Consider the following 24011-nt stretch of genomic DNA (forward strand, 5'->3'; position numbering starts at 1 on the left):
GCCTTTCCTCATAGAGCTTGGTCCCCAGGTCCTGGATTATTCTCTTTGCTCTCCTCTGGACTCCCTCTATTTTGTCCATGTCCTTTTTGAAATTTGGTCTCCAGAACTGTACACAGTATTCCAGATGCGGTCTGACCAATGCGGAATAAAGTGGGACTATGACATCTTGTGATTTTGATGTAATGCCTCTATTGATACAGCTCAAGGCTGCATTCACCTCCTTTATCACTGCATCACACTATCTGGTCATATTTAGAGTTGGCTTTTATACCCTGCTTTCACTACCCAAAGGAGTTCTAAAGTGACTTGTAATGGCCTTCCCTTCCTGTCCCCACAACAGACACCCTGTGAGGTAGGCGGGACTGAGAGAGCTCTGGCAGGACTGCTCTTTGAGAACAGCTCTTAGAGGACTGTGACAAGCCCAAAATCACCCATTAGGCTGCACATGGAGGAGGAATCAAACCTTGCTCTCCAGATTAGAGGCCACCACTCTTAACCATTACACCAAGCTGGGTCTTACTTGTAATAAGAATGATTATTGTGCATTAGACCATAATTGAAAAGGTTTTATGCAGAGTGATATATACACTTGTGCATCTGACCAACATTTCACTTGCTTAACTTCCTTTTTGGTGCATTGTTTCTTCCCTTTTATAGGAATAACATGCATGCTACTAGAACATTTTTAAAAGTGTGATTGAACATACATTTATATTGTGAAAATATTGTTTAACTAGAAATTAAGCACTAGTGAGGTGGACGGACGGACGGACGGACGGACGGACGGACGGAAGGAAGGAAGGAAGGAAGGAAGGAAGGAAGGAAGGAAGGAAGGAAGGAAGGAAGGAAGGAAGGAAGGAAGGAAGGAGAAATTGAATTCTGGGAGGAAGGCAGGCAGGCAGGTAGGTGCCATGAAAGGGGACAGGGCAAGGGTGGAAAAAAGGGGGAAGTGTGTGGTGGGCGGGTGGGGGGAAGTTGCAAGGGGGCAGGGGGAAGAGTTAGGAGTTGAGAAGGGCGGGTGGCCATGTGTCTGGGGGCAGGGATTGCAGTGACGGAAAATCGTGGGGGTGAGTGGCGAGGGGGGAAGAGTTGGGGGTTGAGGAGGGTAGGTGGCTGTGTGTTTGGGGGCAGGGAAGCGGCGCAGTGGAGTGTGGGGGTGAGTGATGAGGGGGGAAGAGTTGGGGGTTGAGAAGGGTGGGTGGCTGTGTATTTGGGAGCAGGGAAGCAGCGGTGGCAGAGAGTGGGGGTGAGTTACTAGGGGGAAAAGACTTTGGGGTTGAGGGGGGAAGAGTTGGAGGTTGAGAAGGGTGGGTGGCTATGTGTTTGGGGGCAGGGAAGCAGTGGCGGTGGAGCACAGGGTAGAGTGGTGAGGGGGTGAGGTGGGGGGAAGAGGGTGGGGTTGAGAAGGGTGGGTGCCTACCTGCCTTTTTAGCAGATAGCCACGTAATGACAGCTGCCAGCTGAAGGTGGCGCAGCTTGGAGGGTGGGCGGGTCGGAATGCGCGAAGCGTCTCCCAACTCATCAGTCTGGGGGCAAGGGGCCAATCTACAGCCCCCTCTGCAGCCCCCTGCTTCGCACCAGCCGATTGGGCCCTCCACATGTCAGTCCGTGAGGAAGGGGCCAATCGTTGGCCCCCCCATCCTGGACCGAGCCCTCCCCCACACCCCTTACTGCTTTATTTATACTGCTCCCCCGGAGCGGTGTAAAGATGTTTTAACTAGGTGCAGGAACACATGCTCATCAGTAAAACAATTAACCCCCCAGCTCCACCCCTTGTCTGTCATGACTTTTTTGGGACATCACAAAGCTGCTGTTCTGTGTGGGTTTTTTTGAACATGCGTGCATTGGTAACATGGAAGATCCAAGACACTTGATACAATTCAAGAATTAGTTTTAGGGATTTTCTTCTAGGTAAACTTAAATTAAGGAAAAATATAGCATGGACCAGAAAAAAATGTCAGAAAAAAAAAACGGAATCTACTTTTTACTCACTTGGGAATCCCTTTGGCCACCTTCAGGTGAATAAAAATTACTTCCCAGGGCATAACAAACTCTTTTGTAATAACCCATCATCTTGTTCACTGTGATGTCATCACAAGATGAAATGCTCCCCTTGTATGTAGAGGTCCCATTCCTCCTATGGGGTTTAGGCCTCCTTCACCTGTTCCTGTTGCATACTCTGAATGGTAGCAGCAGAAAAAAACTTTTAGCCTTGCATGTGGTGCTATGTCACTTTCAGTATATATCTTACTGTTGTTCTCAAGCCTTTCTGGAATCCCATTTCTTTACTTGCACTGGTGTTCTCTGAAGCTTTTCTCACCATAACTTGCCTTACCTACTACTTCAATACCGCTTGGCACCCAGAAAACTGTCACTTTTTGATGTACTTCTTTCTACTTGTCATATGCCTATTTTCCCCCAAGCTTCTATACAGGGAGAGCTATCAAATTGCTTTGGGTACAAATGAAATACTGACTATCTTCAGCAAAGAAATCAAACATGACACACCTTATAGGGAACTGAAATACATTTTTTTTATGGTTTTCACTACTAGATAAGAACTTATTAGGGAAAGAGAGGCACTAATGGCTCCATCCTCAGGCAAACTTGGGGGGGGGGGAATCTTCACAGACATTCCTTGTAGTACCCCAATGATCTGTTACATCTCTATCTCTCCTACAATATAGGCTCAGCTTATCAGTTATTTTCAGGCACCGCAAAACTGATTTTAAGTGTAATGTATTAGCAGAGCTTCTGTTCCACCTATCTAGTTTATAGTGCCTTCAACTTAGTACAGTTTCCAGGGTCTCTTCAATCTGCTTGCAATTTCATTTTCTGCTATTTATTCCTTGTTTTTGTGCTTCTTCACTGACCTTTATTAATTACAGTTTATTAGTCTTGAATTTGTCTCACAAGTACCTTTCAGTAATTTCTGTGATACAGAGATGTTTAAGTTGCCAACTTCATGCCAAAATATAGTGTCCTTATTGAGGCGGTTGGTGTCCCCCCTGCAAAGCAAAAATTTTAGAGGTAATTTCATTGAAGAATACAGAAGTGTAAAGAATCCTTACTAAGGTCAAGACTGCTGTGCACAGAGAGTCTTCCTCTTAGGGTTGCCAGCTTCCCTGTGAGGCTCTCTATCCCACCTCCCTCATCGGGAGTCTGCTATGGGGAGAGGAAGACGATTGGAAAATGCTTTGAGACACCTGAGGCCTGCTGGGTCACTGTGGCCCATTCCCAGTCAGACCTCTCATGGCCCCACATAACTCACAGGTTGACTATTGTGGGGAGACGAAGGGAAAAGGTGTTTGTAAACCGCTTTGCTTAAGGATGCTTTGGGCTGAACCTGCGTTGAGCAGGGGGTTGGACTAGATGGCCTGTGTGGCCCCTTCCAATTCTATGTTTCTATGATTCTATGAGACTACTTTGGGTAGTAAACAACAGGGTACAAAAATCTGTTCTTCTTCTAAGGAGCAACCATGAAAGAAGCATGTGGGCACATAACATTTTATCAATAGTGAAAAAATGGAAAAGAAGGAATGGGGTGGACACCTGTGTACGTGATTACCCCATGTGTATTAGGGCAGAGGGGCATTTCGGTGTCTGTGGCCTAATTCACACAAGAGGGGAAATGACGCAGAACTGGGGGGAATTGGTTGCCGTGTAATCTTCTCTAAGAAGAATCTCCAGTCTGATTTTCCCTTCACATATCTGAAGACATGGCTCTGGAAAGCTCATCTGCAACCACTATGCCACAATTCCCAAAGGTCAGTCCTCTCCCATACTCAATGAACATTCCACACCACAGGTTCTTGACACCCATATCTCCACATCCATGCCCTCACTTGCCACCATGCCACCATAACCTCCCACACAACACACACAGTCAACCCCATGCCCTTACAGACTGGACAACTCCTTCTCTTCCTCTTCCCACTGCCAAGCTCTAGCACCCATTGTATTCTTAGATACAACAGGCTTTGCCCCTAGTTACTCAATAAAACAATTCTATTTTCCAAACATATGATCCCCAATTTGTGGGACTGCTTCTCCTCCTATGTTCTACCATGACAACTTTCTTCATGTGAGCAGGGTCTTCTACAGGTGCCAATATGCAAATAGGCAAAATCATAGAATCATAGAATCATAGAGTTGGAAGGGGCCATACAGGCCATCTAGTCCAACCCCCTGCTCAACGCAGGATTAGCCCTAAGCATCCTAAAGCAATAATCAATGGTGCATCCACATGTTTTAACCGCAGAGGTAACTGTGCTGGTCTGTTCCATCTGGCAAGGTGATGTCTGGTTGCAGCAACTAGCTGAAGCCAAAACTGATCTGGGTGAGGTGAGAGCATGGTCACAAGTGCTGAGTCAAAGCCAAAAGTTTCAATCATGCAGGTAAGACAATTCCAGAGGCATTGTCCAAAAGTCAAATTCAGGGTCCAGCATTTCAGAGAGACTTGAACAACAGTAGATAGGCAGGAATCAGGCACAGTGGGTATCAGCATCATCACTGAATGCACAGCTGCTTTCATGCCAGCTTGGACTTCCAGGTTCTCTTAAATAGCTATATTCTGCTGGCTCAGGCCTCATCCTAAGAAGACATATATTATCAAAGCAACCCACATGGTGTATCTTTTAGCTGTCAACTGGCTCTGAAGATGCTGCCTGAAATAGTATGCAGCTGTCTTGGGGGGAGCTGTCAGCCTGGTGAGATAGAGCTGGGCTGGCAACTAGCCTGAGGAGCTTTTCAGGCCCTTCCAGCTCAGGGTCCTGAGCAGCCTGCTCTTTGGCTTGGTTTGAACTGGGCAGACAGGGCAGGCTGCTAGACTGTTGGGGATCCACCTGTCTCATCTCCCCACAGCTCAGTTCATCCTCCGAGAAATCCCTGCCAGTCTGAGGCTGGCTCATGACAACTCCTACCTTATATAACTGTCTACCCGAGGAGATCAGGAAAATTCACATTCTCTTGACTTTCTACAACCTGTGCACAACTAAATTACTTAAGTGGGATTTTCTACAAAGGTAATTGAGTTAGACCATACGCAAAGTGTTCACAGTTACTTGGATAAATGATTAGGGACTGTGGTCTATATTACTGTGTATAGCTTGTACTGCCTGTTTCTCTTAGTATAATCCAACTATGTATTTGCCTCCATTGTTTAATGTCTCATGCTTATACATAAGTTTTGTTTCAGTTCTGTTTGCAGATTTATGGTTAGTTCCAGATATCTATAAATATCTATATATTTATCAAATGGCCCATCCAGATGATTGTATTGACTTATTCTGTGTAATTCTGTGAGAAAGGAAGCTATAGATAACAAAAATAAACAAACAAGAAACTCTACAGAAGTGAACACTGAAAAGTAAAAAAAAACTAAAATTATTAACACAAATATAAACTAATATATAAATTCATTAGGAAACTGCTTATCTATAAATTTTTGAAATGCTAAGCTCTGCAACCATGAGACATGATTTGCTTTAACAGAACCTACATGAAAGCGGGATATAGTAAATTGTATTAAAGAACCCCACAAGAGCCTCTTGTGGCGCAGAGTGGTAAGGCAGCGATATGCTGTCTGAATCTGTCTGCCCATGAGGTTGGGAGTTCAATCCCAGCAGCCGGCTCGAGGTTGACTCAGCCTTCCATCCTTCTGAGGTCGGTAAAATGAGTACCCAGCTTGCTGGGGGGTAAACGGTGATGACTGGGGAAGGCACTGGCAAACCACCCCGTATTGAGTCTGCCAAGAAAACGCTAGAGGGCGTCACCCCAAGGGTCAGACATGACTCGGTGCTTGCACAGGGGATACCTTTACCTTTACCTTTTATTAAAGAACCCCAAGTCCATGGTTCTGTGTTATAGGTTTGTTATCATATAAGAAGGAAATTGAGTTGGAATCCTACACTGCTTGTGACATGATGCAGAAAAGGGAGGGGGAATATAATTAAAGAATGATTGAATGCTTGCTTTAGATATTCACCAAGGAACTTGGTGATTTTATGTGTAAAACACCCTCTTTTCAACTTATATCTATGCAATTTTGAAATACTCCATAATTGGTGTCATCATTTTCTTATAAAGAAGCATCCTTTTGAAATGATGGCCTAGTCATGGTTGAAAGCTTATCTGCAACTGAATCATTGCTGGCATGCACAATGATGGCTATTCTGGTTTCCTAGCTTACGACATTTCACTATACCTTTTAATTCACTTTGAAACGTAAAGGTAGATTAGAGTGTTTTCTTGCATAATAATTAGTTTGAATCTAATTAAATGATCCTCATTAATTTTAATTGCTAAGTAAGTTTAACAATCCCATCCAATCTAGTTGTACTATTATGAAACATGTTAGTGCTTGATGGGTTTCTAATGGACCATCTTCCTGTGCAAATATTTTACACATGGTTTTGCGCCCATCAGACTACATTCCTAACCTCATTTGGTATTGAGATGTGCTTGAGTCTTTTGCATTATATCCAATATATAAGTAAGCATTTGACTAATGCAGAACAAAAGGTAGAGAACTGATAAAAAGTCAAATAGAGCTGAGGACAGTGTATCGATATCCCTTGGAGTCACTTGCAAAAAAAATGCCTACCTCATCATTTTGAATATTCATCAAGGACTTTCATGATTAATTGACATACTTCAGCCAACTGCTGAAGCTGTCACTATTAATGTTCAATTAACTTAGTACAGTGTCTGTATCTATGATTTGCTCTCCTTATGTTTCACTTCCTATCTTTGTATAGCCAAACCAGCTGCATTGGCTCCAAGTTGAGGACTGAATCGGGTTCAAGGTACTGGTAATTACCATTAAAACCCTAAGTGGTCTGGAACATTCATACCTTGGGATTGCCTTCCCCCCTACATCTCTCAAAGGAACCTCTGCTCCAGCACACAAAATGTGATAAAGGTCCCTGGCTCCCCTGAGAGGTAAAGTTGGCCTCAACCAGAGACAGGGCTTTCTCAGCCCTGGCACAAGGCTGGTGGAACAATCTTCTGAGTGAGATCAGGACCTTGCAGGATTTAAGGCAGTTCTGCATGGCCAATGGTTAAGGCCTATAGAGCACCAAAGTAACTGGCCTCACTATGCACATATGAATGCACACAAATGGACATATTCAATAATAGATTGAAAATAGCAAGGTGGTATAGTGGTTAAGAATGGTGGTTTCTAACCTGGCAAGCTGAGCATGATTTCCCACTTCTCCACATGCAGCCAGCTGGGTGACCATGGGCTTGTCACAGCCCTGATAGTGCTGTTCTGACTGCACAGTCCTGTCAGAAGCATTCTTAGCCTCACCTATCTCACATGGTGTCTATTGTGGGGAGAGGAAGGGAAAGTGATTGCAAACTGCTTTGAGACTCCAGGCAATAAAAAGCAGGGTATGAAGAACAACTCTTTGTCTTCATCTTCATATAATCTAGTTGCCGTAGGAATACCTTATCTTAGCACTTTATCCCCCCCCACACACACACATTCTTTAAAGAAGGGTGGTATGCTCCTAAACTTCAAATAATAGTGTTTGTAATTTGTTAATTTTAATAATTTTAATTTAAATAAATTATATGACTATATTTTATTGAATTATATCTTACTAGAAGAAAAGCACATTGCACCCAGGAATACAATAGGTACTAGCACATATACCTGCATTGTGAACTTCCTGTGTTCTGGCCCCCATTTTCCTGCTCCCCACTCAATCTTGAGATCCAGTGCAGTGAAGGGTTAGGCAAGGAAGGCTGCAGAGGGAGCTGCCTCCTTCCTGTCCCTTCCTCCACATTTCCCAATGGCCAGGCTGGGTGAGGAAGGTCAAGCCTCTTTCTTATCCACCCCCACAAGGGCAGGCTGCTCGGAGAAGACCATAGGGGGATGGGCTGCCTCTTTTCGACCCATCTCCATCTCTGAGAGGGAAGGCCGGGCAGGGATAGATGTGGGGAGGGCTTGCCCCCTTCCCACCCCCTCCCTACATCTCCCAAAGGCTAGGCCAGGCAGGGATTGCCATGTGGAGACTGCCTACTTCCCACTCCTTCCCCCACATCTTCCAAAAGCCAAGCATGGTGAGGAAGACCACAGGGATGGCCTCTTTCCTACCCATCCCCACATTTCCCAAAGGCCAAAGGCTAGGCCATGGAGGATGGGCAGCCTCCTTCCCACCTGCCATATCTCTTGATGGCCAAGCTGGGTGGGAAAGGCTGATGGATCCCCCCCAGCTCCTCTGAGGAGAGGAAAGGTGTGTGTGTGGGGGGGAAGTAAACAGTGCTCCAGTGGCCAGCTGCAGGGCCATGTGGAGATGCTGTGAGTCCATGTCCTGTCAAGAAGGACTCCTCAGAGGAAAAGCCTTGCCCGGAGCTCCCAGCTTCACCAGAGCCGGATCAGAGTTTAGCCCAGCCAGATGTTAAACAAGCAGAGAGCTATGACCTGCAGGAGAGAATGGAACTGCAAATAAACCATGGCTAGTCATGGGACCTTTGCAGTTTTCAAGGTCATCAGGATCCGTGGCTAAGAGTCAGGTCCATGGTCCCCATCCTGTACATCAAACATTTTTGCTCAGTCTTAATGTTTCCATCAAATGTCCCTCCTGGATAAGATCTCTCCCCTCTTTTACTTTATTCAAATGAATCCCAGGATCTTGGACCATCTACACTTATCCTTGTCTGTTTATGATGTACACCTGGTTGCCACTTTTTTCCATTACCATTTATAGGGTATGCAAAATAGGACCGCAAAGAAAACATACTTTTCTTTTTAGGTTTTGAAAGGAGAGCATGTTTTTTTTCGGGATCATTTTTGTATGCCCTATAACTAGGGACATACTTTTTCACCAAGGTAAGCTTTTAAAATTGCAGAGTATTGGCTGACATACTTTATTTCTTTGTTTGCAAAATATATATGCCACCTTTCTAATGTAGTGATTGAAGTGTAATGGAACCCAAGGAATGTTCTGAGAAAGCCAACATGTGGGTTCCTGTCAGACATACTGTCTGCAAACAGGTTCCTGCAACAGAATCTCTTTGGCTGACTTAAGAATGTATAGCTCCAAAATGAGCTATTGTGGTTTTAAATATTAAACCTAGCACTTTGTATTGGGCCATAAACACAATAACATATATATTAACACATAATTTCTGTTTTCAATGCCGACAACATTTAGTGCTAGGTGAAGTTTCTAGACTATCTTTAAAAGTAGCCCCATATAGAGCATGTAATGGTAGTTGAACATTGACATTACCAAGGAATTTGTGACACAGTAGCTAGGCCTACTTTCTTCAGAAATGGATGCAGCTGATGAGCCAGCCTAAGCTGCTATAAAGCGCTCCTGTTCTTTCATACCTGGTGTACAAGGTCAAATAAGTGTTCAAGAGCACTAGTTCTAGTCTCTAAGCTTGCTCTTTCAAAGGTAGTACTGCCTGATTCGGAGAAGGTTGAATATCTTTTCCTGGAATCAGATTTACCCTTCATGGAACATAATGTGTTTGGATTAAAATTCAGGGTCAGGCATGTACAATAAATAAATAAATAAATAACATAACATAACATACTGTTTCAGATTCAGCCAGAAATGATTTGGCCAAATTTGAAATGCATTATTACTTGTTCACCTTTTTGGATTTGGCCAATTCTGAAAAGTTTTTGTGGTTTTGTGCACATGCTGGAGAGGGATTTAAAGAGAGTGGGGGGGGGATGCATGATCAGCTGATTGGTGTGCTGGCTGCTCTCTTTAAATGATTACCCCACCGTCACAGGCTGCTGACCAGTAAATGATGACAAGCACCCCACCTGCTCCCTTTAAATCTCTCCCAAGATGACAGGCCTTCCAGTTGGGGAGGGATTTAAAGTAAGCAGACAAGGTGCTGGTCATTGTCAGTTGTTAGGTGTATGCTCACCGTGCCTTCACAGGCACTGCCTGAGAAAGCAAGTGGGAAACATTTAAATGACCACATCTTGGCTAAATCACAAATAGAACTGGTCGACTGCAGGGAATGGGTGGACAGGTTTGGAGCTGAAAAAAATACCTGAATCAGTATTGATTCAGGTAATTTTCAGCTTGTCTGAGCTGAACTGCCCTTGCCTATTCACAGTTCTTGGGTTTTTTTTCATCCTCAACCATTAAATCACAGTCTTCAAACAAATAACTGTATTCTATTGGCTCTGTTGTAAAAACAGCTATATATAATGTGGGACTGCACCCTATGAAACCCCAGAGGACAAATTTTACTCTAATAACTGGTCTCAAACAGCAATCATTTTTGCTTGGTTCACGATCAGTAGCTAAATCCATTAGAAGCAGTAGAGAGGCATGGTCTTTGTTGATATTCAGATGGAAATCATAAGTTAAAGCCACCAAGACCATTTATGTCCCAGAACTTGGCATAAATCTGGGCTGAAAAGGGCCCAAAGTATATGAATTATCCAACAAGGCCTGGGAGTTGCTGTTCATTGCCTTCTCATTTACTAGAAAGAGCAAATTAGAGTCAGGGAGATAACTGGTCACATTACTTTTCTGTATTTTCTTAAACAGGGGATGAATGGCCACCTCTTTGAATTGCTAAGGGGAGGTGCCCTAAGTCAGTAATTGATTTGTGCTAATTCACCCTGAAATACTTGCTCTCCATCTTCCCATCCAAATATGCTCCAAAACAGTTTTAGGATTGTGCCCTTCAACACTTAAGTCTGAGTAAATGGTTCCCTTTTTTGCTGCAACCATTCTAGAATAGTAAGGAAACAAGGAGCATATTGAAATACAATTATTCTTCCCACAGAAGATTTTGTGTAGGTTAACTTGACAAATGCTACTGCCATTGCGAGTGGTGATAACAGATTCAACACAGTGCACCACTAAATTAAAATAAATGCTACATTTTTCAATTGCCTTAATGGAGCAATGAAACTGAGCTTTAGAGCAATGACATAGCTTGCTACTTCTACTAGCCTAGTTCACCTTTCCTTTGTCCTTCAGAATGAGCAAACAAACTGTTCTTTGATTGTTGTTTTGAGTGTAAGACTGCTGAGCTGTATTTTGCATGGGTTAAAATCTGTGCAGCCTGGAGAAAGAGAGAGAGAAATTATGTAAAATAGAATGTTACAAAAGATGTAACACAAAGAAGTAAATGGTGCAGCTAGTAAAGGGTGAGAGAGTTACTCTGCTCTGCTTTGTAATCTAGTTTCCAAGACAACTAAAGTGTATTTATGAATTCTGTCAAAATGGGTACATCATAATTTTTAATCACAAATTAACCAGCTTTTTGCTTGGCTAATCCAAAAGGAGTTTGTCATTAAAACTTTTGTCATGATGATAAACAGTAGCTTTCAATTAATTTTTCCAGAGTAAATTCAGAAGGGTGATGTAAGTGTCCACCCGTTCTGCAGTGCAGTAATATTGTCCTTATCCCAAACAGACTTTGTTTACCTTCACTGAGAGAATTGGAAAGCTAAGTATGGCTGCATGGGACCATGTGGTTGTCATGCCCCCTCTGAGTTCCATAAATAACAGGATTTCAAGAAGAAATCAGGGAAAGATACAACTACTAATAGTGATGAAACCCCCTCCCCCCCAAAAAAACCCCTTCCCTACCAGAAAGTGAATTAACATTTGGTGACGCTTCTACTTATTCAAGTTTCTCAAAATAATATCTGAAATCATTTAACTGTACTCTTCTCAAAATAGTGTAGTTCCTCAGACACCTAAAAGAAAAAAAATTCCTTGGATTTCAATTATGTTTTCTCATCAGCTCACACACTTCTTGCAGACCAGCCCTTTCTGCCTCTTCTAATTTCTTTATGATCATAATGGAAATTATTAGAAACTGGCTCCAAGTTCCTGAAAATATCAAAAAGATATTCATCATAAGATCCATAAGATCCCATGTTTTCCATAAGGGCATCTTCTGCTTTCTGGTAATATTAAGGTGTTGTGAATAGACTGATATTGAGAGTGGATTTCTTTCCTTGAGAATAGATTATGACTTTAAATTTGTTTTATTTTAAAAATAGCTTCAAATTACCATGTAAATTTGACTTTTGGATTTCATTGCAATTAGTGTTTTCATTTCACTGGAGCTGCGACCAAGATCAGTAAGCTGGGGATGTAGACCCCAATAAGTTCTGATTGTATGGCATATTACAAAGAAAGGAAAGAAAGAAAAAGAAAAAATCCTAGAAAGCCAAAGCTTACAAGATTGTCACTGCTATACCTGTAATAACATTCATTGCTGAAGGATGCATTTCCACACTCCTGTATTCTTCCAATATTTTCTTCAGCATTTTGTCTGCCCTAACCACCTAAACACACCCAGAGATTGGTTCTTTCATTTGCAGCTTCTACATGAAAAAGTTTGCTGATTATGTCCAGTTTAGCTATATATCCTCACCCAAATATTTTCATACAGCTTCTATTGCTGCTATACCAAAAAAAACTTCCAGTTGCCCCTAATTAAATTTTATGTGCTATTGTTAAAATCAGGATTATATACTTTTGAAACATCCTGTAAATGTAAACTGGCACTTAACCATCTTCTGGGGAAACAGTTTTCTCTCTAAGGTTACTCTTTCCCCTCATCTCACATTTCCTGTTGAAAGAAAGTATGAATTGCAGCCACTTGAGGTCAGACTTTTACATATGTCAAGAATTACTAAGACAATCCCATTTCAGTGACAGACAACTCACACTCTTTCTGGTGCTATCATATATTCATAGAATCATAGAATCATAGAATCATAGAGTTGGAAGGGGCCATACAGGCCATCTAGTCCAACCCCCTGCTCAACGCAGGATTAGCCCTAAGCATCCTAAAGCATCCAAGAAAAGTGTGTATCCAACCTTTGCTTGAAGACTTCCAGTGAGGGGGCACTCACCACCTCCTTAGGCAGCCTATTCCACTGCTGAACGACTCTGACTGAGAAAAACTTTTTCCTGATATCTAGCCTATATCGTTGTACTTGAAGTTTAAACCCATTACTGCGTGTCCTTTCCTCTGCAGCCAGCAGAAACAGCATCCTGCCCTCCTCCAAGTGACAACCTTTCAAATACTTAAAGAGGGCTATCATGTCCCCTCTCAACCTCCTTTTCTCCAGGCTGAACATTCCCAAGTCCCTCAACCTATCTTCATAGGGCTTGGTCCCTTGGCCCCAGATCATCTTCGTCGCTCTCCTCTGTACCCTTTCAATTTTATCGATGTCCTTCTTGAAGTGAGGCCTCCAGAACTGCACACAGTACTCCAGGTGTGGTCTGACCAGTGCCGTATACAATGGGACTATGACATCTTGTGATTTTGATGTGATGCCTCTGTTGATACAGCCCAAAATGGCATTTGCCTTTTTTACCGCTGCATCACACTGCCTGCTCATGTTTAGTTTACAATCCACAAGTACCCCAAGGTCTCGTTCACACACAGTGCTACCTAGAAGCGTATCCCCCATCCAGTAGGCATGCTTTTCATTTTTCTGACCCAGATGCAGAACTTTACACTTATCTTTATTAAATTGCATCTTGTTCTCATTTGCCCATTTTTCCATTGTGTTCAGATCTTGTTGAACTCTGTCTCTATCTTCCGGAGTATTTGCCAGTCCTCCCAATTTGGTGTCATCTGCAAACTTGATGAGTAGTCCCTCCACCCCCTCATCTAGATCATTAATAAATATGTTAAAAAGTACCGGGCCGAGCACCGAACCCTGAGGTACCCCGCTACTCACCTCTCTCCAGTCTGATGAAACACCATTGACAACAACTCTTTGAGTGCGGTTCTCTAACCAATTCCCTATCCACCTAACGATCTGAAAATCCAGATTGCAGTCCTTCAACTTATCCATCAGAACATCATGGGGAACCTTGTCAAAAGCTTTACTAAAATCCAAGTAAATGACATCAACCAAATTTCCCCGATCCAGCAAACCTGTTACTTGGTCAAAAAAGGAAACTAGGTTGGTCTGGCAGGACCTGTTGGAGACAAATCCATGCTGACTTCCTTGGATCACCAAATTGTCCTCCAGATGTTTGCAGATCGCTCCCTTTAATATCTGCTCCATTATCTTCCCCACAACAGAGGTCAGACTCACTGGTCTGTAGTTTCCCGGGTCATCCTTCCTCCCTTTTTTGAAGATCGGAATAACGTTTGCTCTTTTCCAGTCCTCCGGGACATCTCCAGTCCTTAAAGAGGTTCCGAAGATGATGGACAAGGGCTGTGCAAGTTCTCTGGAAAGTTCTTTGAGTACTCTCGGGTGCATTTCATCTGGACCAGGGGATTTGAACTCATCCAGTGTAGCTAAATGCCTCTCGACCACCTCTCTATGCATGTTAACCTGCCACCCAGACACTATCCTTTGGCTACAGCCATCTCTAGATGTGCCTAAACACTTAGACCTGTGGGAAAAAACAGATGTAAAATAGGCACTAAGCCTTTCTGCTTTCTCTGCATCTTTCGTTAGAGTTTGTCCATCCGCACCCAACAGCGGGCCTATTGCCTCCTTTACTTTACGCTTGCTCCTCACGTAACTGAAAAATCTTTTCTTGTTACAATGGGCTTCCCTGGCCAACAATGGGCTTCCCTGGCCAATCTTAGCTCACTCTCAGCTTTGGCCTTTAAAATTTTAATATTAAAATCCAGCGTTAACTCTACATAGCTAAAGTAACTGAGAATTAAAGAATGTTCCAACAAAATTATTAACAGGTACAGCATTTTTATTTATTTTTTTAATGTGAGTATACTAAAAATACCATTAGGAATAGACCATAAAAAGAAAGTAAAACTAAAATTATTCTTTTTAGCAGTTTTTTTTCTCTTCTAGTTCATTAGAAAACAAGTAAATCCTTGTTGGATTAGACCAGTGATCAATATAGCCCAGCACCCTGTCTCATGCAGAGGCCAACCAATTATTCTGGAGGTTCAACAATAAGGCATAGAAGTGGAGGTAGTAACTAATATTCAGAGGTTTACTGCCTCAGAATGTGGAATTTCCCTTTAGTCACCATGGCTAGTAGCCACTAATTGACTTAGCTTTCACAAATCTGTCTAATCAACTTTTAAATATTCCTTTGGCAATCAGTACATCCTCTGGCAGAAAATACCACATTTTTAAATAACCTATGGAGTAAAGAAGCATTTTCTTTTGTTGGTCCTGAATTTAGTGCTCATCAATTTAATTGGGCACTCTAAGTTCTAGTATTTTGGGAGAGGGAGGAACTTATTTCTGTCCTGTTCTGTACCCCATTCATAATTTTATAAAAGTCTATCAAGCCCCCACCCCCAGTAATTAATGTTAGAATATGCAAAATCTGTAGTGTACACATATGAAGAATATCCTACAGTGGTCACTGGAGGAGATGTGCAGTGAAAGTGAAAGAGGCTCACTAGACATGCATACCCTCTGACAGACCTCTAAAATGGGAGATAAATGACTAGAGCATCTTTGGTAACATTACTTCCTGCAATGGAATATGAACTTGTTTTCTTTTCCCCTCTCCTAGCCAAGCAATATAGTTGTCTGCATATATTTATCTATTTAAGTTGTGTGTTCACATATTTTCAGATAATGAAGAATTCCAGATGCACAAAATGAGAAAAAGAAGTCTTTATTTTACTTCTCTGTGACTGGGGTAGCATAGGGAGAAAATGACAGAGCTGATATATATTTATTAGCCATGTTACCAAAAGTTGTCTTAGTGTAGATTAATGATGCTCCACATAATCTTTGATTGGCATCATGAATGCCCTTGACCATCCTCTGCAGTCGGAGAAACTGAAGGAATTTTTTTGAAATAAAGAAACATTGACACAATGCTTAGCTAAGACTATCCGTTATTTATTTTCTAAGGAATTAAATGCCATAGTAGACCAACTTTGACCCCTGAGATCCAGCACGGTGCAATGTTTTGAATGTGACTAGAAGGAATGAGAAGACCCATATTCAAATCCTCACCCACAGTAACATAGTCAGTAGAGTTCTACCTTTGCAATTCTATAGAATTCAGTGGGTTAAGGGTATAGCTCTGGGTAGAATTGTACTGTTAGCATAATGTATCTCACAGGATTGTTGTGAGGGTAAGTCAATTGGGGGCATGTATACTGCTTTCAATTTATTTCAAGAGGAATGAATAAAAATCAAGTAGGCCCTAAAGAATCCTTGAGATGTATGTCCACATGCAGTAACCAAGAGCAAGGGGGGGGGGAATAATTCAAAGGTAACCGAAGGTAACATTTGTTAATTTTTCTTCAAATATTTATTTTTCTTATAAACATTTCACTATTTTAAATGGCTAGTCATGTTAGAGTTCCAATGTACATGCATGTTTCATGTATTGTTCTTTGTTCTTATGTAAACCGCCCTGAGCCTCCGGGGAGGGTATATAAATATAATAATAAATAAATAAATAAATAGATTCTTAATTTGGTGTTCTAATCCTCAAAAGGATTCATCCAACATGATCACTGTTTACAAATGAAGCAATGCCTTCAGCTGTCCACCCGGGTCCTTAAAAGTCCCACCAGCCGGATCCCCCTCCCTGTCTCCTTCCCTCCCTGCCCCCTGGCCAGCAGAGTCTCACCCTCAGCCCCCACCTGACCTGCGCTGATGCTGCGCAGGTGCACAAGATGGTCTCATGGGAGATGTGCGCGGGAGGTGAGGTGAGCCCAGTCAGAGTGAGGGAGGCCACCACTGCCATGCTGCCACCGCCGCCGTTCGTTCCGCCTTGCGGTCCCTAAATTCTGGTCACCTTATTATAATTATGCCAGTGTACCCAGACAGATAAATCAACTGTTTGGGGAGCATGCAATTTTTAGTAGTCTGGAATAAAAAGGCATAAGGTCCACAAAATATCCTGCGAGCTATTAAAATTCCAGAACTTTTAATGACCGGGTGCATTACTATGCCACATTTTATCAGTCCATGAGGAAGTAGCTAACAATCAACATTCCTTAATTCTGAGTAGGTATGGTCTAAATCAGCTGTCTGTGGACTTCCCTGCTGTACAAGCAGCAGTCAAAAAGAAGGAATCTGCAGATAGTTATGCATAACAGAGGAACTTCCAGCATTGTAGGTATACATCTATGTATAGATGTGATCATTGCATCAATACAGCATCTCTCTCAGGAACCCTTTATTATAATAGGCCTGATGATACACTAATGACTTCTTCACTTTGTGCTGTTGAAGAGTACACAGAGAAGGTAGGATGGACCAGACTGTTGCAGATTAAATTTTAGATTGAGATGAGCAAACCAAGAATGTTTTTCTAATAATCAGATACAACAGAGGATAATATTCTCCAGTAAATGTATTTTGTCTTAACTAAGCCAGCATCCATGATTGATTGATTGATTTTGATTTCTGAGCCACCCCTCTCCATAGTGGTTTTATGACAATTTAGAACAAATATGATAAAATCCCCATACAATAGATAGTTTAAGGACATTTTTAACACCCCAAGGTAAATATATATATATCATACAGTCCATCCTATGATCCCATAGGCTTGTGTTAATGGGGGAGAGTGGCCTGGGCATTGAGATGGTAACAGTGCGACCTTGCTCTCAATCTCAACCAAATGCCCTCCCTTATGGCTCAGAGTGGTTTACATAGAATGTAGGGATAAGTACAGCTCAACTTCAGACAAGACAATAGTAATGTTTCAGCAACCAGTAACAACAGTGCCATGCAACAATTCCAACACCAGTGGTGACAACATTGTCAACTGTGGTCCTATAGGTCGGTCAGTTTCAGGATGAGTTCATGGAGTTTCTGGGGGCCCCAGCAGATACTGTTTACAAACCCTTTGGAACCTTGGGGAGTTGAATAGGGGCACTGGTCTCCTCCAAGCTGGAGCCAGCTGCACTTCTCTGGGGCCAGGAACTGCCAGCAGATTACAATTCAGCCATCTTCAGGAATTTGAGGCTTAGGTGGCTTTGCTGAAGTCACTCTGCCATAGTTCTTGAGCACTCTGCCAGTGATTCAGAGGGGTACTCAGCCGGCCACTCATTAACAAGTAGAACTGGGTGTCATCCGCATATTGGTGACATCCCAGCCCACATCCCTAAACAAGCTGGCCTAGAGGATGTGTAAGGAAGTTGAAAAGAATCAAGGAGAGAATCAGCCTTTGGAACCCCACATTGGAGTTCATAGTGGTATGAATGTTCCTCCCCAATGGCAACTGAATGTTGCTTCTGTGTTACAACCTGATCATGGATGTTGGCCTAGTTAAGACAAAATACATTTACTGGAGAATACTGTGAATAGTTTGTTACCCTCCCTTCTATCTGATTTTTAGAAAAAGAATCTTGGTTGCTTGTTTCAAACGAAGATTTATTCTGCAACAGGCTGCTCCATCCTACCTTGTCTTGTGTATGCTTCAACACTACAAAAGGAAGGAGTTATTAGTGTATCATCAAACCTACTGTAATAAAGGGCCCTTGAAAGAGGTGCTGTATTGATGGAATGATCTGTGGAGGTTACAAGCTTTTAAATCAAGAGCTGTCTTTTCACTTCTCATTCTGTATTTGTCTAGATGGCAAGAAAACATTATGATGAAAATAGGTTACCATAGCACCTTAGTCCTGGATATATCAAGAATGATATGCTTTAGGGTCAGTTGATATGGGATGATGTATCCTGCATTGCTTTGCAATTTTAGGACTGAGCTCTTTTAACTGTCTTTGTCTAAGATGAGAATTTTCTTTTTTTTAATTATCTGATTTTATTAAGATCAGAGCACTCTTTGTTGTAGTTCTATTTGTAAATTTTGACTTGGTCACCTTTGAAATAGAAATGATAACTTATCCACCACAAGTCATTTGTACTATATATGTGAAATACTCAAATCTTAATCTATGGCAAATAGGATCAGCATACTAATGCTAACACAAACTCCTCTGTTTTTCTTATTTTGTTTGGTATTCTTTCTCAAATGGAATTTATTCACTGTCTTAAGATGCCAGGCTAGTCAAATGCCAAATATAGAAATATAATAATTTTGTTCGAGGCTCTGTCAAGCAATGTTAGGAATGATCATACTTATATTCTGATTTTCCTCACCAACAGTGAGGAATATGGCATTGTTCCTACCTCTTTCAGTTTTTCTGCACAATAGTAACAGTCCTGTGAGGTAGGTTAAACTGAGAGCGAGTGACTAGCCCTGGGTCACCCTGATAAATTCCATGGCAAACCTCACTACTACTATTCTTCTTTTCAAAAGAAATAAAATATGATTTGGTGAAAGAAGTCCAGTAAAAGAATTCTTGTTGATCTCATCTTCTCCTGCAGAGTGGCTAGCCACTGACACAGCTTGGAATGGAAGGAGCTAAGTGGCACTTCGCCACGGCTACCAATGAGGTTGATTTTGTTCCCTTCAGTGTTGGGACAGGAGACAGAAGGACAGGCAAGCTGATGGAGGGAGCCTTGTTCTTTCTCTCATCTATAGGGAAACAAGAACATCTGTTCCACATATTTCTGGTAAGGGCTTGGAGCAGGACCATGTCTCATGGCTTAAGCGCTACTCAGCACTTAACATCCACTCAGGATGGCTGTCCCACCCCTGAGTGCCTCCTCCTCCAACTGGCTTGCCTGTTGGAGGCAGCGGTCAGCCAATCACCTTCCGTCCCCCACCCCTGACCACCCCTCCTCCTTCTGCTTCCCTCTGAGGCTCAGAGGCTGCAGATCCCTGCTGCATGAGAGCTGTCCCTGACGGTGAGTTCCCTAACAGATGCCTGTAGCCTTTCCAGGTCCCGGTGAGTGGGGGAGGCCAACCATAGAGTTCTTCCACCCCCACCCCCCAAATCTAGCAAATGTTGTATTCCTGAATGCAAGGGGGCTTGGCTCCTAGTATTTTATAAATCTGAATAGTTACCTTGAAAATAGCTCTTGTAAAGTCTGAATCTCTATTCCTAAAATGTAAAGATGACTCCTATTTTGTCCCTATTCTGTCTCCTGACTCCAATTCTAACTATACCTTACCCCTCAACCTTTATTGAGATTTTTCAGTTTCAATAGTTCGTAGGCTCCCATTTCTCCTTTTTCCCCTAAGTGATTTATATTCAGTAGCACAAATTCAACCATGTAGCTACAAATTCTTAAGGGCTCTTCAGTTCTTAGAAGAGGCAAAAACAGTAAGTTTCTCCAATTCCCCCATCCGACAATAGACTTCTCACTTTATGCCTTATGGCTCACTAAGCCCTGATCCTGAAGGTTTTCTAACATGTAATGGGAAAGTGAAGTAGGTGAAGACCAAGCCCCATAAAGTACATAATGGTGCTCTCCATCTGCAGCCACATGCAATCTCTAGTAAGATATGCTGTCTACCCTCTTGATCCACAATTAACTAGGCTATATCATAGCCTACCCAAACTCTATACCAAGCAGAGTATGTAGAATATACTCACTTAAGCAATGGTAAAATATCCAAGATTTTACTTTGGAAACAACTTCTTTACTTGGCTAAAAGACAAATGCATTATTATTTATTTTGAAAATGTTATATTGCCTCTCCAAAGACCTATGTGAGGCAGCTTACAATTAAAACAATAAAAAAGAACCATGGAATGACAGTCAATAAAACAAACAAAGGCATTAAAACACACAAGCCAGAGCATACAAGAATAGAATATATATACCCAACAGCCTAATATTATGTAGATAAAACAGCCCTGAGGCCAGAAGCAGACAATGAAATAGTAAAAAATATAAAAATCTTTTGTTACAACAGTAAACTAGATACCAAGTGAGCTTCATAGGTTAAGGCATTACAAAGTTGAGACATCAACTTCACCCTATCTTGTGTCACCACTCAACCCTGTAGGAAGGAGACAGAGAGAACCAGGCTTAAGAAGGAGATCTTAAATAGTAGACTGGACAGTACAAAACAAATGATTCTTGGCCATTTAGACTAACCTTATCAAGAGATGGATTTCACATTCCTTTTCATATCTGTGACATTTCAACCTCAGAAGATACACCATGTCTGTTACACACAAAGACACACATCTAACATCTATTATATTATCTTAAAGTGTACACTGAGCCCTGGATTTGTTTTGGCTGGTTTCTGGTCTAGAGACAAGTATTGTGTAGGAAGCCAAGTCAGGTAGCATAATAATTTAATATGAAATTAAGCAATCAGTTAATTCAGTCTATCTATCTAAAATTAAATATCCCCAACTGGAGTAACCCCTCTGGAACTTTAAAATAACCCTGGGGTTACCTGTAACACTGCTTGAGAATGGCTGGGTTAGACCTAATGAGGGATTTAGCAGGATTATGGAAGCTTTTATCAACTCTCAGGTGAGTAGAAGTGTTGCAATCAGATCACCAGGGACATAAACATTGTCAAACAAGGATATATGATACTTGTTAATTACCCTTCCATTCAACTGGTATGCTTAATTCAAACCTTCTATAAATAGTAGTATCTAAGGATGGGCGATTCGGATTCGGAAACGCCCGAATCGGCCGAATCGGGGCCGATTCGGGCGTTTCCGAGCCAGAAACGGTCCGAATCGGACCTCTGGCGCCCCCTAGCGGTCCGAATCGCCGAGATTCGGCGATTCGGGCCGAATCGATTCGGCAGGCCCGAATCGATTCGGCATGAGTCGGAGGCTTCAGGCAGCCGTTGCCTGAAGCCTCTCTGCTGTTTGGCTTTTTTTTTTTTTTCAAACAGTATTTTTTTGCCGCCTAAAATGGCGGCGGGGGGGAGGGGGGGAGTGAGTGGCCAATCAGAATGCCTGTAGCTTTTCAGCTCAGGCATTCTGGCCACTCACAGAAGACTTTTTATTTTTAAATCCCCTTGCTTTGTAGCCTGCCCGGGAGGAGGCTACTTAAAGCAAGGGGCTGCTTGCTGGAGCTCACTTTGAGCTCTGGCTGGCTGGCTGACTCCTAAGCTCTGCTTGGTTGAGCAGCCTGCCTGCCCTGCCTGCCTGCCTCCTCTCCTGGGTGGACTTCTGGACCTGGCTGTGGACTCTGCGCTGGACAAGACAGCAATAGTTTGTTTTAGGGTTTTTTTTCTTCTGCTTTTCTATTTTTCTCTATTTTCCCCTCTCTCTCTCTCTCCCCCTCTCTCTCTCCTCTTTTCAAAAGTTTTTTGCCTTTGGGTTTCTGTGGGTGGGGGCCTGGGGGGGTTGGGGAATTGTGTTTGCTGTTCATTGTGTTAACTGTTTGCTGTGTTGTTTTTTGTTAAAGTATTTTGGGGGTGGGGGTTGGGGCTTGTATTTTAAAGTTGCCTTGCCTTGTTTCTGATTGTTTTTTTGGGGGGGGGTTGGTTGTTTTGGGTTTTTTTCTACAGGTTTCCTCAGTTGCCACCTTTGGGCTTCGTGCCCTGGGTGGCAGCTGGTTGTTTGATAGGTGTGTAGGTGTTTTTTTGGTGGGGGGCTAGTTTTAGTTTAGTTTGTTCTTTAGTTTAGTTTAGTTTGTTAGGTTGTGTTTGTTAGGTTGGTTTAGCTTAGGGCCTTGCAGGGCCAGTTTTTGCCAGCCACCTTTGGGGGAGTGCCCTGGGTGGCTGCTGCTTGTTTGTTGGGAGCTGTTTCTTTGGTAGAGTTAGCTTGTTTGGTTAGGGCCCTGCGGGGCAAGTTTTTCTTGGTGGACACCCTTGGGGGAGTGCCCTGGGTGGCTGCTGGTTGTTTGCAGAAGCTGTTTGGTTGGCCTAGGCTAGGCTTGGTTTGATTTAGCAGTTTGGGCCTTGCAGGGCCACTTTTGCTTGGTTGCCACCTTTGGGAGAGTGCCCTGGGTGGCTGGCAGCTGGTTGGTGTTTTGGGGATTGTTTGTTTCCTTCCTGGGGGGAATTGCTGCGTTCTTCTTGGGGTGTCCAATTAGTGACCCTTTAAATAGGCAGTAAAATCCATAGTGTTAGGAGAAATTATAAAGTGCAAATAATTTTTTAGAATAGATAGTTTCTTTCCTAAGTAGCCAGATAGGATTTTTATAAGAGAACAGTGATTTGGGTTTTAGGTTAAAATTGTATTTTCTTGATAGTTAAAAAAACATTTAAACCAGCAGGGGCTGTGCCTTATTGAAGGCCAGCTTTCCTGGTAGAGACAGGAATTGATTTAGAGGCCAACAGGTTTAGGGGTTCTTCTTAGCAGATCAGGTGGGGGCTTGGTGCACAAATCTGCTCCAGCCTTCCTTCTAGCTAGTAACACTCAGGTAGTTTAAAACACTTTGAAAGTCTAAAAAGGTTTTTTTTCCTAATTTTTCCCTGCTGTAGGTTAGGTAGGGACAGTTAAACTTAGCTAGGACCAGACAGGTTCCTTTAGTTTAACAAAAAAAAAAAAAGGAGAGAGAGAGAACAGGAAAACTCCATAGAAGTTAGGTCAGCTTAGGGTCTAAAAAAACTAAACAGGTAGCTGGTGGGAGGGTTTTATAAGTTTCAAGGTTTCCTTAGAAACAAGTGTTAGGGCAGTTAGTGGTAGGGCCTCAAATTTCCCTGTCTCTTAGATTACAGACAGTTAGTAGGAAAAGTTTGTCCAAGGGAACATGAGTGGGAAGAAGGAAGGTCAGGCTAGGGGCCCTGGGGGAAAGGCCCTACAGAAAACCAGAGGGGTGGAGGGGAGTGAGAGGGGGAAGGAAGCGTCCTTCCCCCCACCTGAGAAGAGGCCTGTCTTGGGTCGACCTTCCACCACTCCGACCTCTGGCCGGAGTGGTGCAATAAAGAGTGTCCGCAAGGGTCTCTTTATTGAGGCGGCTGACGGGGCGCCCCCTTCTAAGGTGCGGCAGGCAGGGGTCTTTGCTGGCACTTCTGCGGGGCCTGCTGATCAGGCAGCCCCTCGTGCTGCTCCTTTTGCTAGCGAGGCATGGGGGCATCAGGAGGAGTTGCCTGATCTCTCCCTCGGGGTGAGCCTTGGGGACATGAGTGGCTTGTCCTTCATGTCCCCAGGCATCACCTCGGGGGTGCAGAGAGCCCTGGAGGAGATGGGTGAGGGACTGGCCCGCCAGTCTACTCCCCTTTCTCCTCCAGGATCCAGCAGGCTTCAATTGGGGGGGGAACAGGAGCAGATGGTTGAGGTGGTGCAAGAGGGAGAGATGGAGG

Source organism: Paroedura picta, chromosome 6, assembly GCF_049243985.1.
Source record: "Paroedura picta isolate Pp20150507F chromosome 6, Ppicta_v3.0, whole genome shotgun sequence".
In the NCBI taxonomy this organism is placed as follows: domain Eukaryota; kingdom Metazoa; phylum Chordata; class Lepidosauria; order Squamata; family Gekkonidae; genus Paroedura; species Paroedura picta.